The sequence below is a fragment of the Phyllostomus discolor genome, chromosome 2, assembly GCF_004126475.2.
Source record: "Phyllostomus discolor isolate MPI-MPIP mPhyDis1 chromosome 2, mPhyDis1.pri.v3, whole genome shotgun sequence".
Lineage (NCBI taxonomy): Eukaryota > Metazoa > Chordata > Mammalia > Chiroptera > Phyllostomidae > Phyllostomus > Phyllostomus discolor.
In genome coordinates this window covers 180,589,302-180,604,744 of record NC_040904.2, presented here as the reverse complement: position 1 = coordinate 180,604,744, position 15,443 = coordinate 180,589,302, and the positions used below count along the sequence as shown (strand labels likewise).

The window sequence follows — 15,443 nt, the reverse complement described above, 5'->3', positions numbered from 1 at the left end:
TGCAGTTTATACATCCCACCTTAAAAAGGATTATGTCTATGAGTTTGTGTTGTTATATTTGTAAACATTCAATAAGTTTTCTTATTCATAATTCTCATGATTGGAAACTCTAATGCTTTGTATTTTTATATGTTTACTATGTGATTCAGAGTTACTCTGACAATAGCGTTTATTTTTTAAATGATCAGAGAAAGATAAAATTTGTCCCTAATGATATCAATATCTATCTCATTTTAATTTAGCATAAAAATAGGCTTCAGAGAAGCCAAACAGGAGAGTTGATACCTAGATTCACCTTTTCTTAGTTCTGACTTTGAGAAAATTAACCTCTTTTAGTCTCATTTTTGTATATCTCTCTTTTATTTCTAATCACATATAGCTCATAGGTTTGTCGTGAGAATTAAACAAACCAATAAATCAACATCTGTCACATAATTTGTATTTATGACCTGTTGCTTGTTGTTATTGTCAGTAATATCAATGACAACAATAATAATACTTTTAAAATATTTTTCTGTTTGGGGCATATGTTGTACTCTTTATTAGCCAAATAATGTGATACCTCATTACTCAATTACTATACCTTTAATTATACAGATTATATATGTCACTACACAGGCATGACCACACATACTGTACCTGAAGTGTTTTTTTTTCTTCTTTTTAAGATCCAACAAGAACAATGGTTGGAGTTCTCACTCATTTTCTTCAGCTTTTTTAAGGAATGCATTATGAGGGAGTCATCATACATATATGTACATGACATTTTTAAAGAGAGGCTCTGAGAGTTTAAATTCCTCATATTTGGCTGTATATTCTCAGTCACTACTTTCACCCGTCTTCTCAAATGTAGGAAGAAACACGGGCACATAACTATGCTATATGGTGGACTGTCTCGGACTTGAAGACAATTCCAGCCAACTAAACACCGTGTTAACCTAGGGCACCCATGGTTTACAGCTCCCTCTTGATTGTGTCAGGCAGGGCTCAAGGCCAAGCTGGCATTAAGCATAAGAAAGACATCACTTTGGAGAGGGCAGAGAGTGGATTTGACTCTGGGGCAGCACAGGGGTGCCTGGTTTTGCCTGTCCCACTCACAACACATCGCATGTCACACAAAGCCCTGGAGCCACGTCATGCAGCTTAATATTTTCACACCAGACATGTTTCAGTGAAAGCTTCTGATAATACCTCTGTGACACCTTCCCAAATACGGCTCCCTCCCACAGACGCTGCCGTCTATGAACCAGTTCTAGTTTTACATATATATGCTATTAAACTGATTTAATTATTGTTTTTCACCTAAGCTAATGATTTTATTTTCCCAGGAATGGCCAAGTTATTTCTTTGTCCATTATGTATAGTTTAAATATGCTTCAAAAAGAACTTGTTTACAAGTGTCCTTTTTAAAAAGGAATATCAAGTGAAAAGTTACGTTTTTCCTTTTAGGGAAGAACCCTGTAAATTTTTCATTTGAGGAGTCATCTGCATCATTACAATCCACTTGCTAAAAACAAATGTGTTCAGGGAGACCCTTGACACCCCAGAGCTGAGAACGCTCTATGATAAACAAGCAAAAAGCCCACTGTTGTGAGTGCTAGTGGATTTTGGAAGGAAGCATAAGGCTTTTGTGTTTTTAGACCCTTCTTAAAACCTGGAAAGACACAGTCATCACTGGGATTTGTGATATATTCTGTATGAGAGTAATTTTGCCTCTGGGAAAGTCAGAGCCAGGCCAACATCCCTCCTGGGATTTTGAAGTCTGAAGTCACTTGTTTGCCTCTGCTCCCTAGAGAACTCAAGAATGCTATTCATCGGCCAGTGTGAACAGTGGTTGAGCAATGGTTTGCTGTAACAATTATTTCCAGAACTTTTTAAGCTACAGAAATTCTTCCACATTGCTTTTCAGGCACTTGGAAGACAAATCTTGGTGGGGTTTTTAGGTAGGACTGAAAAATAAAGGGGCCAATATTTTAGAAATCTCCATGACTATTCCTCCAGAGAACTCTTAAGTACTCTGCTAGTCTTTTGAACATGTTTTTTATTTGTTTATTTTTTCTTTTTCTTTCTTTCTTTTTTTTAATAATCATGCTATCATGCCAGCATGAGATCAGCTTTTGTTAAAACACCCAAGCAAAACCATCAAATGTTACTAAATCCTTTTGGAAGTGTAGAAGTGAGCAATGAGAGAAAGGGAAAGGAGATAAGAGTTTATTCTGGGGTGTTTAGATTAGTACTGGCATTATTTCCCTACTTCGATTTCTTCTACACCATAAAAAAAAAAGCCATATACATTGTGCTAATTTCTCTCTTGCTGCTACCCAGCATGATTGCTTCTTAAAATCCTCAATTGGGTCTCTAAACTTCTATTCAGAGGCTTTTTTTCCATATAAACTTCCACTATTGCAGTTAAAAAAGTGTTTATTCATTCAGCTTGTATTTATTAAGTAGTGTGTCAGCCGGTGTTCTCAAGAAGTTCTCAGGATGCGTCAGTGAACGGACAAAGTCCTGCCCTTGTGGACCTTGCAGTTAGCTCCCAGAACACAACTTCTCTACGCTGGACAGAACCCAACCTTCAGCATCTTTAAAGGGTCCCAGTGGTCCATGGAGGGTCCATTACACATTGCTCGTAGCATGACTGCTACTTCACTGACACACTACACTTAAATATGCAGAAAATAAATACTTCACACATTCTGGTCCGTATGTGATCTAATCTTCTTTATGTGCTTCTGCCTGAGAGAAAATGAAAACAAAACAGCTAGATTTTTTTTCTCATCTGCTACAAACAGTGATTTAACCAATGCTTTTGGCTAATGCTTAGCCTCTAGGTGAAAGAAAGGGAGAAGAAGAGGCGGTGCATCAGACAATACTTCTGAATGCCAGAAGACTATTCCTCAACAGTTTGTGCTATCCATAACTCAATGATAGACACAAAACACTTTTAAATCTAACCTGCATTATCATTAATTTTTCTTTTTTATTGAATTTATTGGGATGACATTGCTTAATAAAATTATATATGTTTCAGGTGTACAATTCTACAGTACATCGTTTGTGTATTGTATTGTGTGTTCATCATTCCAAGTCAAGTGTCCTTCCATCACCATTCATCCCCCACCCATTATTCTGCATTATTAACATTCCCCATCACTTTCTTAAGTCTAGACAATCAACAAAACAATAAATCAAGCCCTGACTTGCAATACCATTTGCAATTTCCATGGTGTAAATACTTGTACTGTAACTGATTTCAAGCTACCACTGCAATGTCACTGGAGGTAGAAAAGATGTGCAACAGCTCATCATTGTGTCATAATGGCATGGTGGTACAGGTGCACCAAACAGATACATCATCACAAATAACTTTAGGATCATAAATACTAGTAAACGTGTAGTAAAAGTAAAATAATTAGGAAGTAATGAGTTTTGAGAATTTATTGCTTTTGTTTTTAATATAATTTATTTTATTATAAACTTATATAACTTAACTTTTAATGGTATGTTTAATAGCTGTCTTGGAAAGTTTCTAAAAATAGAAGTATTGACTCTCACAAGTCACTATGTCAGGCTAAAACCGTAGTAATCACAAATGATCTTTTAATGCCCTTATCACTCTCCTTCAATCCAATGGCCAATCATGTTGACTCTACTGCTAAAATACATCTTGAATTGCTCACTTCTCTACCACCATCAGAGTTCTCATCACCATCATCTCCAGCCCGTATTCCTGCAAAAGCCCCTTAACGGCTCTGTCTCCACCACTAATGTCCAGTCCATTCTCCACATATTTAAAAAATGTGCATCACATCATAGCACTTCCCATCTTAAACTCCTCAACATCTTCCAATTGTCCTTAGAAGAAAACCCACGCTCTTAGCTTATCCGATAAAACCCTACGTGATTTGGCTGGGCCTCCCTGACAACTTCATATTGCCATTGTTGCACTCAACCACTACATTCCAGCCACACCGGCCTTTCTTTTTCAAAAACACACCCACTTTGTAGCAATCTCAGGGCCTTGGCACTTGTTCTGTCTGCTGAGAAGGCTCTTCCATTTCAGCTAGCTCATTCTTTATCAGGTTCCAGTGAAATGTCATATCTGTGATGGTTAATTTTACATGTCAGTTTGATTGGGCTATGAGATGCCCAGAAATCTGGTTAAACATGATTTCTGGGTGTGTTTGTGACAGTGTTTCTGGAAGAGATTAGCATTTGAATTGGTTGACTGAGGAAAGCAAATCGCCCTCCCCAGTATAGTTGGCCATCATCCAATCTCTTGAGGATCTGAATGAACTAAAAAGCAAAGAAGGTGAATTCACTCTTCCAGGTTGTTGGAGCTGGAACATAGGTCTTCTGCCTTTGGTGCTCTTGGTTCTCAGGCCTTCAGACTTCGACTGGAATCTTCACCATCAGCTCTCTGGCTCTCAGCCCTTGGTGAGGGCTTTCCTGGTGTCCAGTTCACACATGGCACATGTGGGACTTCTCAGCCTCTGTAATTGTATGCACCAACACTTTATAATAATCTCTCTCTCCCCCTTTCTCTCTCTCTCTCTCTCTCACATACACATGCGTGCACACATATGTATGTGTGTAGGTACACATCTCCTATATGTACTTTTCTTTGGAGAACTCTAATAAAATGTCCTAGGAGAAGTCTACCCTGATTTTTTTTAAAATCTAAACTGGCCCTCACTTTTGATCACCACTCTCTTTCACATTTCTTATTCCCATGAACTCAGTGGGGGCCAGTTACCTGGGCAAGTTACTGAGTCTCTTCATGCCTCAATTTTATAATTTGTTAAACAGAAGTAACTGTAATACTTCCCTCACAGGGTTGTGAAGACCAAATGAGTTACTATATGTAAAACCACTTTGAACATTACCTGAATCACATTAGGCATTGTATAAGTTTAGCTGCTGATATTGTCATAGTTACTATTGTTATTGAAGTATTCAAAGTACCTATTACTGCCTAAAGGTATTTTGTGGATTTATTTATATGCTTATTTATTGTCTTTGCCACTGGAGAATAGTGACCTTGAATGACTTAGGTATTGCTGCACTCCATCACCCAGAATAGGGCCTGGCACACACTAAGTACTTAAATATTTCTTCAATGGCTATGTGTATAAATGAATAAGCACAAAAACTGGTGGTGATGCCATTCTGACCTTTGGTTTATTTTTAGAAAAAACAATATCAAAAAGACTTATAGATCAGCATTATTGAAAAGGCATAGCCTTATATGTATGTGGTAGAATTCCTTGACTTCTCCCCCATTTCAGCAAGGGCATCTATGAATTTTATGGATACTGGTGCTTCATGAGTGCCAAGTAGCTGACGCCCTGGTGGTCTCAATAATCACTAAGTATCTAAACTCAGCTTTTATAGTAAAGTTTAAGTATTGAGAACTAGTAGTTTCCATCCATACAATGAATGAGCCCAGACGCAGAACTAGGAGCGTGGAATTCCTGAAGCCTGGTGCTGGGGGCTCAATGACTCAGGAGAGATTCTGCAATGGCAATCTTTTGTGGAAGAGCTTGGAGTAGCCTCAGGATGGTTTCCAAGGTTTGCTTTTTTTCGTGGTTGTGTTTAGAGCGGATACATAATCTAGGGCAAAAACCTTATCTTGAGTGGACCTATCTTGACCTTGAGCAGGTGCTCAAGGAGGCAATTTAGAAAGGTCCATTTCCATATTTTTTGTTTTTCATTTAGATCCCTGATATGTCAAATGATGGCAAGGTTCATGAAGATTTCTTCAACTCACACACTATTGATCTGGAAAACCAAGTTTCTTCACTCTGCTGTGAGCTTTTTGAGGTTAGACTGTGTGTCTTCCTTATCTGTGCACATTAAGTCCCTATCACTGGATACCTACCACTGAATAATAATAACCTGTGGGTGAAAGACAGGATTCCTGTGCTCAGAACACTCAGTATGGCAACTGAAATCCTAGAGAGCAGGGCTTTGGTGAAGTTCTATGAAGTTCTAGAGGTTAGAAATTCTAAATAATCCCTCTCCCCCTTTTCACTAATTCCTCTTAAGGGAGCACTGAGCAAGAAAAAGCAGGATCTGGAATCAGACAGGTCCTGACATGGGTTAAATGACTAGTTACATGAACTTGAGGAAGTTACTTAACCTTTCTGAGTTTTCTAATCTGTAAAATGGAAACAAAAATGGTACCTATGAGGACTAACTGAGATAGAGTATGTAAATACACCAGAATGTGGTGTCTCCTATGTGTTCAATTACTGGAATCTGTTAATAGGAATCATGTGGAGAAGTTTTTTTTTGCTTCTTGTTTGCATGTTATCAAGAAGCATACTGAGAGATGAAATATGTCTGAAGCAGAATAGAAGTGGGTCCAATAACACAGTGCCATAGAAGATCCAGAGCCAGAGTTGCATTAGGGAGAAGAGGGGTTTGGGCCTGAAGGTTGGGGCGCTACAATGGTAGATGTGTAGAGGGGAAGTTGGACGTGACAGAATAACGACAGAGAACATAGTCAATGGGACCCAGAATAGACTAGTTTTCCTAGAGAGGAAATTTTACTGAGAGTTATATCTGGATTTCCATCAAACTACTGGAGAGTCTTTGTTCTTTACTGAATATTTACTTATTAGAAAATCAAAATCAAAACCATGTTCTGTGACCATTGAATTAAAAGAAGTTGGCAGTTGGCTGCTTTTAAACTGACTAGTGTATTCATCCTATAAAGCAAGGCCACGGGGGAAACATGTATTTCTTCTTCTATTGTGTAGATCAAATAACAGAGAGTGAATTGTGAGTTAAAGTTACTGGTGCAGACTGATCAGAAAAAGGTGAATCAGTAGGCAAGGGGGTGAACATTGAAGAGAAAACCATTGTGAACACAGAAGAGAGGGCCACAGAGGAAGGGGATGGGAGCAAGCATCTGAAGTAGGAGGGGATGGTATTATGTTTGGGGGGGCAGAGGAAAAAATGAGCAAGAAGTAAGCCTTCAACAACACAAAATAACCCTAACTATGTACTTAAATGGCTCTGCATACAACTGTAAGACCTCAAAAGGAATAAAAATCTTAACATTTAAGAAAATGTCCTTTGGCATAGTAATAGACCAATGCTCCTTGAAAGGTTTTGTAATGCATGTGTAGGCGAGAGAGTAATTTGGCAGAAAGGAGAAGAGTTAATCTGAAAGAGGAAATTTGAGGTTAGAAGAACATTAAGGCAAATCATTCACAATGAATGTAAGGGAAAGAGCGCAATTTAATAATAAATCAGGGGGACAAATAACAGAGGTAATGTCAATGACCACGTATAACACATGAAGCCTATGGTGCCAGCCTGTGTATGTGTATCATCACAGTGAATGCCACAACCTATAAGTTAGCCCCATGTAACAGGCAAGGTGGTGACTTGGTGGCGGTGAGAGAGCTGAGAGATAGGGGATCTGAGTTTTGTATCTGGGCACTTGGAGGTAAAAGCTCACATACTTTGCCATTCAGCTGGAGTCCCCAGAGAGTGGAGGGAGGATGATAAAGACAGGGAAAGGACTGGGAAGGAAAGTTACAAAGAATTTTATGTTAAAGAATCTCAGAATAAAAATAAAGCCCAGCAAAGAATAAAAAGAAGAAAAAAAAACATCTATGAAAAGAGTAAGGGAATTAATACTCACTGATCACCCTGAATGACTCAGGTCCACATAAACAATCTTTCATCCCACAAGAGCCTGTTAAAATAGACGTGATTTTCATTTACACAGATGAAGAGGTAGAAGTGCTGAGAAGTCACCCGTTAACCACTTAGTTCATAAATACCAGGGCCAGGCTTAGAACGGCCCTTCAGCAGCAAGCATTCGAAAGCCCACAGTATTTCCATTCGAACAGCTGCTTGGGAAAGGAAGTGCTAAGGCTGGGTGTGAGAGAGCAGAAATGGCATCTCCTTCGAATGGTAGGGTAAAAATGCAAATAAAGCATGACTAGAAAGACAAAAAAGGGAAATGAGAAAGGGAGGACCACAAGGTGATAATTAGGCCCACACCACACCACCTGTTCTTCCTTCGGCCAAAATGGTCTTCAAACGCTCTGAGTGAAAAACAAACGTAGCCGCTCAGAAAGGCCAAGAGAGACATTTCTATCAGTCATCACATGGAGTGATCAGTGATATTGAAGAAACCCAAAAAAGGGACAGGAAAGAGATTCCAGACAATTGACATACTGCTGATTGCAACAGATGTTTCATAGGAAACAAAAATTTTCAAAAGGAAAGAATACAGAGAGGAGGTCAGGAAGACACACTCTCTAAAGGTGCTTGGCAGGAAATACGGGTACTGTATGGGACAGAAGGAGACATAGTTAGGTATGAAAAACAACCTGTGAAGCTAGAAGGGTAGGTTTTCTTGTCATCATGTCCTATATAAGGAAACTGAGGCCCATGGAATCTGAGGACTTACCCGCCACCAGCCCCTGAGTTTTAGAATCTAAGTGTCCATCTCTAAATCTAGCATGCTCAGTACTGTACCGTTTTTCATGGGAAGAAATACATTTCTAATGGTGGATTTGAGGTGTCGATAATGGGAGGAATATTTTTGAGTAGGGATCTTTACCATGTGCTGTACAGGGAGCTCTTTTTAAACATCCTTTAGTTTTTAATAAAAACAACTCTATTTCTTAGATGGAAATACACTCTGCTCAGTCTTATTAGGGCTGTTTATAGTTACGGTAGCGCTTTCCAGATGAAGTTTCATATGGAACTTTCACCTTGTATTGGCTAATAATTAGCAAGGTGGATGCTCACTTCACAAAGTGATTGTGACTTTTATGCATGTCCTTTTCTTTGCAGCTGTCCAGGATACAGTGATCCTCTGGAAAGCAATTCTTTGATGGTCAGTTCAATATCATTCAGAGAAGTAAGCTGCCTGCTGGGAAATATATGCTCACTCCCAGACTCTGGAGTCTTCGTTTCACTCCTAAGCATGTCTAAGTAAAACTCAGTGAATTATCTTTGGCCTACTTAGAATAGAATAAACTTGATTAAGCCCACAAAAACTCACATTGGACATACTAATGATTATCGAAATTCACATTGGGTATACTCATGGTTTTCAGTGGTATGCTGACACTCTTGAGCTGTTTAGATTACTAGTTTTACTTCTTCTTTAATGATATGTGGGAGAATGTCACCCCTCTTTACCCACCCTCCTTCTATACAATAATGAATAGAAGTCACTAGAAATCATGGTTAAAGTGACTTTGAAGTTTCCTGTTGAATATTTCTAGACCCTCATGGCTATATTTTCCATCCCTGCTTCATTTCACTGGGATAACAGAAATATTCCACAATTATCAGGATTAAGTGGCTTGATAGCAGTGTAGCAACCCAAAATCAAGGGACAAAACTCAATTCCTTGACCACTATTCAGGATCTTCATGAAGAAATAAGCTGTTTCCTGAATCCAGATGGGTGATCTTCCCTCCTCCCGCCCTCCCTCCCTCCCTCATTTTCTCTCTCTCTCTCTTCTTTCTTTCTTTCAAACACATTTCATTTGGGATTCAAAATATTTTTACAAGAAAGTCTTAGGAATCCCATGATTTACCTTCCCACCTGTGATAAAATCTTAAAGTGGTGGTTACTTTATCTTCTTTCTTTTCTTAAAATCTCATATCCAAGGGAGAATAAGCTTTTGTTTTAGAAAGTAGAAAATATGTTTGTTTATGACAATAAGATACATGTAGGATATTAATTAGTGCAGGGAAAATCTCTGGGATCTTTGATGCTAACCTCTACTCATCATTCAGCTCTTCCCCACTTGCTGCCCTCTCTTCCTCCCTCCCTCCCTCCCTTCCTTTCTATTTCTTTCTTTCTCTTCCCCCCTTTCTTCCTCCCTTCCCTTCTCCCTTTCTCTCTTCCTCTCTCCCTATGTCTTCGTTTCTTTTTTAATTCTTCTGTATTTGCACATCCTTACCTACTTCCTGCTCTGGGCCGTCTCTTCCCCAGGACATGGCCATGTGGAAGCAGACATGTAACCTTCCTGGCCATGTGTGATATCCCCAGGCAATAATCAGCTGGTCAGTATGGAGAAGGTTTAATAGCTTGGTTGTGGCACCTTCAGGCTCTGAGTGACAGGGGCTTCTTGCCCACTGCATCACAGGATCTTCCCTGACTATATTTATTGACTCCGAAAGGCCCTCGTGATTCTTCTCATAACCAGACAGGCAGGTGAGGTCCCAGTGGAGGGAGGCTGAAGGGAGGGTCACCACACAAGCAGAGTCCAGAAGCCCCAGCAGACAGGGCTCCTCCCATCACAGACCAACAAGATTCCACGTAGTTTTTTATGTCTAAGACTCTCTGATTTACCCATTGCCACATGGTGGTCCCTTTAAAACCAGGTTTTATGAGTCCCAGTTGAATGCTGTTGATTGTCCTCATGCCATGGACATGACAATGACACGTCTCCTTCTGGTACAGTCCATAGTGTGGTCAAGCTCAGAGGCACAGGGAGAGATATCTGAGATCAGGACATCTTCCATTCAAGGGACAAGACCAAGGCTAGCCTGCCAGGACCTAGGCTGAGCCACGGTTCCTTGCTCTGTTGTCTTTAATTAAGACTCTTCCTAGATACAACAGCCATGTAACCAGCTCTAGGGTTAGGAAAGCCAGAGGCTGCTTTCACTCAGCCCTGGTCATACTAGGTGGGGAGGGGAGGTGGTGCTGGCTGGAGTGTGGAGCCAGCCCATGGGGTGTGATAAACAGATGGATGCAATGTACTGGGGCTGAAAGGTCTGCCCCTGCTGAATTTGGGGCGGGGTCTTTAGGGCAGATGAGGCCCCAAGGTTAACTCTCTGTCCAAAGAATGAACTGAGTCATTCGGGCAGAAGTTTTGCTAATACCCTAGAAATAATGGCTAGTAAAACTGAAAAGGCTGGGATAGGCAAGGCAGAAACCTAGGCCACATGACCAGAATAGAGACTGGCCGCCAGAGGAAGATGGGGACAGGCATTGTTTCTCAGGGGTCTGTCTGGAGAGATGGGTGGGTGTGTGCACTCAGGTAGGGATCTCCTGGGCAGGTCAAGCAGCACAGGACGGAACACCCAGCAGAGCCACTTTTGATTCTGTCTTTCCAGATAACTACGGGAACTATCCTAGGGTGGCTCAGGTTTCAAGAAGCAGGGTTCATTCTGTACGCATTCATGATGCTGATCAGGCCCACAAACGCAGGAAGGGCTGATAGGTGGATTTCAGAATAGGAATAGATGTGGTTTTTTAATATTCTTGTCTAGAGGACAGAACCCCAGATGGAGGCAGAATTTATAAAGAGACAGATGTTGACTGAATGAGAAAAACCTATTTTCTAACCTTCCAGCAGCAGCAAGTGCTTCCTGAGTGGTATTCTCAGCAGCACCACAGGGCCTGGGACCCAGCACCCTCTCACTGAACAGACGGCACTTGATGGGGATCCCTTGCTAGAGAAGGGATCCCCTCTGACAGGCTCTGGGAGGTGAAGGGATTGGCTCTGACACCTGTTGCCTGATGAGCATCTGTAGATGATTCTGCAGATCTGAGTGAACCTTTTCCCTACGGCAAGATCCTTTTCCCTCGACTGCAGGACTGGGAGATGTATCTCAGCCCAGAGGCCTGGGGTGCAGAAAGGGAGGGAAGTGAAACCAGACCCGTTTGTGGGGTGGAGCAGCCACTGAGCTGGATCGATCTCGGGGCTGCAGAGGATACGTGGAATTCCATTTTGAAAGAGAGAACCCAAGAGTACAATGTATGTCTTGGACAGTCAATGATATTCAATATTTGATCAAGATAAAGAAAACAGAACAATGCCCTTGTGTACAAATGGACACTTGTTTTACATTCCTCATTTAGCCCTGCTCCCAAAGGGGCTTTTATTTTCAGATAAGCTGCCAGTTTACTTTTTAAGTCAAGGTTGCATTGTTTGTGGACCCGAGTAATCACTGCAATCTAAACACACACACACCATTGATGTGTTATGTTGTAAGAGAAATCATTCTGTTACTCAACAGTAACTGCCAGAGCAAACTCATCTTTGCAGCCAATGCTGTCAGTCATTTTGAGAAATGCAAGCAGAAGCATTGACTATAACCAATACAAATATAGTGGTTTACTTTGTTTCCTTGATGAAAAAGGCGATGTGTGATTTTTTTTTTCCTTTATGGGTACAACTTTTCTGAGGCAGCCTGTCAACCACTTTTCTTTCTTTTTATAACCTGCTACCCACCCCTGGTTCCCCCTCACTGACCACCTTCACTGCTACCACTCTGGTCAGAGCCACTGTCAGCTCTCATCCTACAAGAGCCTCAAGAAGGTCTCTCTGCTTCTGCTCCTTCCTTCTGCAACCTGTCCCCAACACAGCAGTTGGAGTGAGCATTTTAGAATAAAAGTCATATCCTGCCACTCCTTTGCCTAAACCCTTGCATAGCTCCTAATCTACTCACAGAACAATTCAAAGTGTTGACCAAGGTCTGCATAGCCCTTCCCGATGTTTCCACCCTCCCCCTGGCCTTACCTTCAGCCTCCTCCCCTGCTTCCCTTCCCTTACTCCCTTGCAGCCTGTGGGCCTCCTTGCTGTTCCTTCTTGAACCCACCAAGTGCCTTGTGTGGGGCTTTTGCTTTAGCTCTTGTCCTCTTGTCTCGGCTTGGAGCAGTGCTCCTCCACGACGGGGGCTCACTCTCTCTCCTGCAAGTCTTTGCTCATATCTTTGTTCTCAGTGAGGCCTGCCCTGGCCACTCTAGTTCTGTAATTTAGCACCCACCCATGCATGCCCAGTCCTCCTTAATTGGTTCCACTTTATCTTTCTTTCTCATTATCGCTTCTTAACATACTTTATAATTTATTTATGATATTTATTATTTATTGTTGGTGTCTCTCTAAGTGCATGTAAATTATGGGAACTTCTGTTTTGTTCAAGCACCTAGAATGGTGTTTGGCATGTAGTAAGCACCCAGTACATATTGTTGATGAATGTACTGGGTGCTTACTACATAAATGAACGAAGGTGTGTTTTTAGTGCCTGCTAGTTTACCCATCATCCTGTGGTGTAACCAATCACTGGCCAGTCGTTTTGATCATTACCTCATTTGCTCTTTGGAGACCTGTTGTTATCTCATTTGATCATCTTGTATGCAAATGATATCAAATCCTCCTTTTTGTTTTGTTTTAACCTCAGAACAATCATTTCCATAGTCATCCGTGTAGTTGTGCTTTCTTTTTATAATTCATTCAGTGCAGTGAGGCTTCAAGAGAGCCTCTCAGCCAGGCCCTGCTCTGGACCAGTGACAATGCGAAGTTTTCTCATGGGTTTGCCATTCTCATCCTCCGGTGACTGTTGCAGCCTGTTCTTGCTGCTGTCAAACTTGTGACTCTCTTGCTTTAAGTTAAGCCCTTACTTATTTTGTTAATTTTTATTTTATTTATCTTATTTATTCTTGCTAGACATGGATAACTAGTCTCTTTCCCAAAAGTTCGAAACTCTATATTCTCAGCATTATGGTCTAAAAATGAAACAGCAGCCCCCCCCCCCCAACATCATTCATCTTTCTCCAGAGGATATAATTTTTTCTGAAGCATGCCACAACAACTTACTGAATACAGCAGTTCACTAAAGCTCAAATTTAAGCCATACGCAAAAACTGCCTTTATGAGGAAACCACAGTAGAACTTGATTCAAAAGAATATTTCTTGGTTTGAACAGTAAAATGTTCATGGTAGAAAAGGATAAATTCATTAAGTTACAACTTCAAAATCATATGAAAGTTTGGGGGGATGAGTTAATATGTTATCTGAAGAGTAATATATAAAGTAATGCCCAAATGAAGTTGGTAAGAGGCTGTTTAACTAGAGTGGGCAAGAGAAGAAGAGGATTATGCAGAATCAAATATGGTCCAAATATGGTTCAGTGTGTGTGTGTGTGAGAGAGAGACAGAGAGAGAGAGAGAGAGAGAGAGGGCGCATGCACAAGCTAACCCAGAGAGGAAGAAAATGTGAGACCTGCAACCTTAGAAACTAGAAGTAAAAGTCCCACAGCATCGCAGCATGAAGAAACTGAAAGTGTCTTTTCCTGAGAAAAGGCAGGTTTAAAGCTGAATGGAAGGAGGAGAGTAAACACAGTCAGTGCTGTTTTCAAGAAGGCAATGAATACCTTCTCTATGATAAGTTGTAAGCCATCATTAAGGTGATCTGAAATGACTCTGAAGCCCTGAGCCAGAAGTGGTAGAAGTGGGTGAACGTCTAGCATGAGAATAAGTGAGAAAAAGTGTGTCCTTTCAAAGTGATAAAGCTTGAATGTAAGTGGCACTTCTGTTACTCAGAGATTTGTGTTTCTTTAAATATACACATGTTATATGCCACAAATCAATAACAGTGTCCCTAGCATCCAATAATAAAAAGTGTCATTGAACTCCACCATGCTAAGCATGAAGGCCACCAGGGTGAATAACAACAGTCCCTGCTTTCAAGACGCTTAGAGAACAGAGAGATGTTCAAATCAGAGTGCATACATGTGAGCAGTTGCTTGAATAGTTTGTATTTTTTACAGAAATAAAAATCAGAAGTGGATGGCCCACTCAGGAGTGTGGTTTCCCTTCACTCTCAGGTCTGCACAGAGCCCAGGAAGCAGGTTGCGTACCAAGGGCAAATACCTGAGCTGCACACGGGGAGACTCGAAAGAATTCGTCACCCTCCAGATCCCAACGTGTGCCCAAGAGAGCTGCCTGCCTGTGAAGCATGGTGTCAGCTCCTGTACAAAGAAGATTCTTGGGACCCTTCTCAGGAATGTACTATGTCATAGTTTCCATGCTGGATCCTAGAGTCTTTGTTTTAATTAATCTCCAGGGGATTCTTAGGTGCTGTTTTAGAATTCTGCCATTTAACAAAGAATGCTCTTTATGCACCTGGACATATAACATGCTGGCAAACGTCAAAATACCTAAACTGATATCAGCTTATCTTTCAGGAGCACTCCGTTATTGATTTAATTCAATTTACTGTTGAATCTGAGCTCCGGTTCTTTTCTATTGTGTTGAGGTCTAACTGGTCCTTTCCTATACTGCATGTATATTCTTGGTTGCCTTTTTTTCCCCCCTGCAGGTATATCATTTTATATGTATCCATATTACATTTCATCCTGTTGTTGTAAGGCCATTGAAAAATCTGGTCAAAACAGTTTGGGATTTACCTCTTTCGTCTGCAGTATAAACAGCCCTATATGATTTACAATCAGTCACATACTTTCTAAGCCCATGTTTGATCTCTCCTTTTATTTGTAAAGATTAAGACAAGCAATCCCCCAGACTGTGGAATACCATTCTACCCAGGAGTGATCCTCAGCCATGAGCAACTTTGGCCTTAGATTCTATGACAGTCTAATCCAATTTATGTAATATGTAATTTATTACCTGTTGTATACAAACATCTCATAAAAATACATAGAGCACAC

General features: G+C 40.7%; 1 non-coding gene across 1 annotated transcript; it reads right to left on the bottom strand.

Moving 5' to 3' along the window:
- Window positions 1-663: 663 nt before the first annotated feature.
- LOC114514245 lies at window positions 664-753 on the bottom strand. The gene has a single exon (XR_003685971.1). It is a non-coding gene; the product is annotated as a small nucleolar RNA SNORD116 (small nucleolar RNA).
- Window positions 754-15,443: the final 14,690 nt, after the last annotated feature.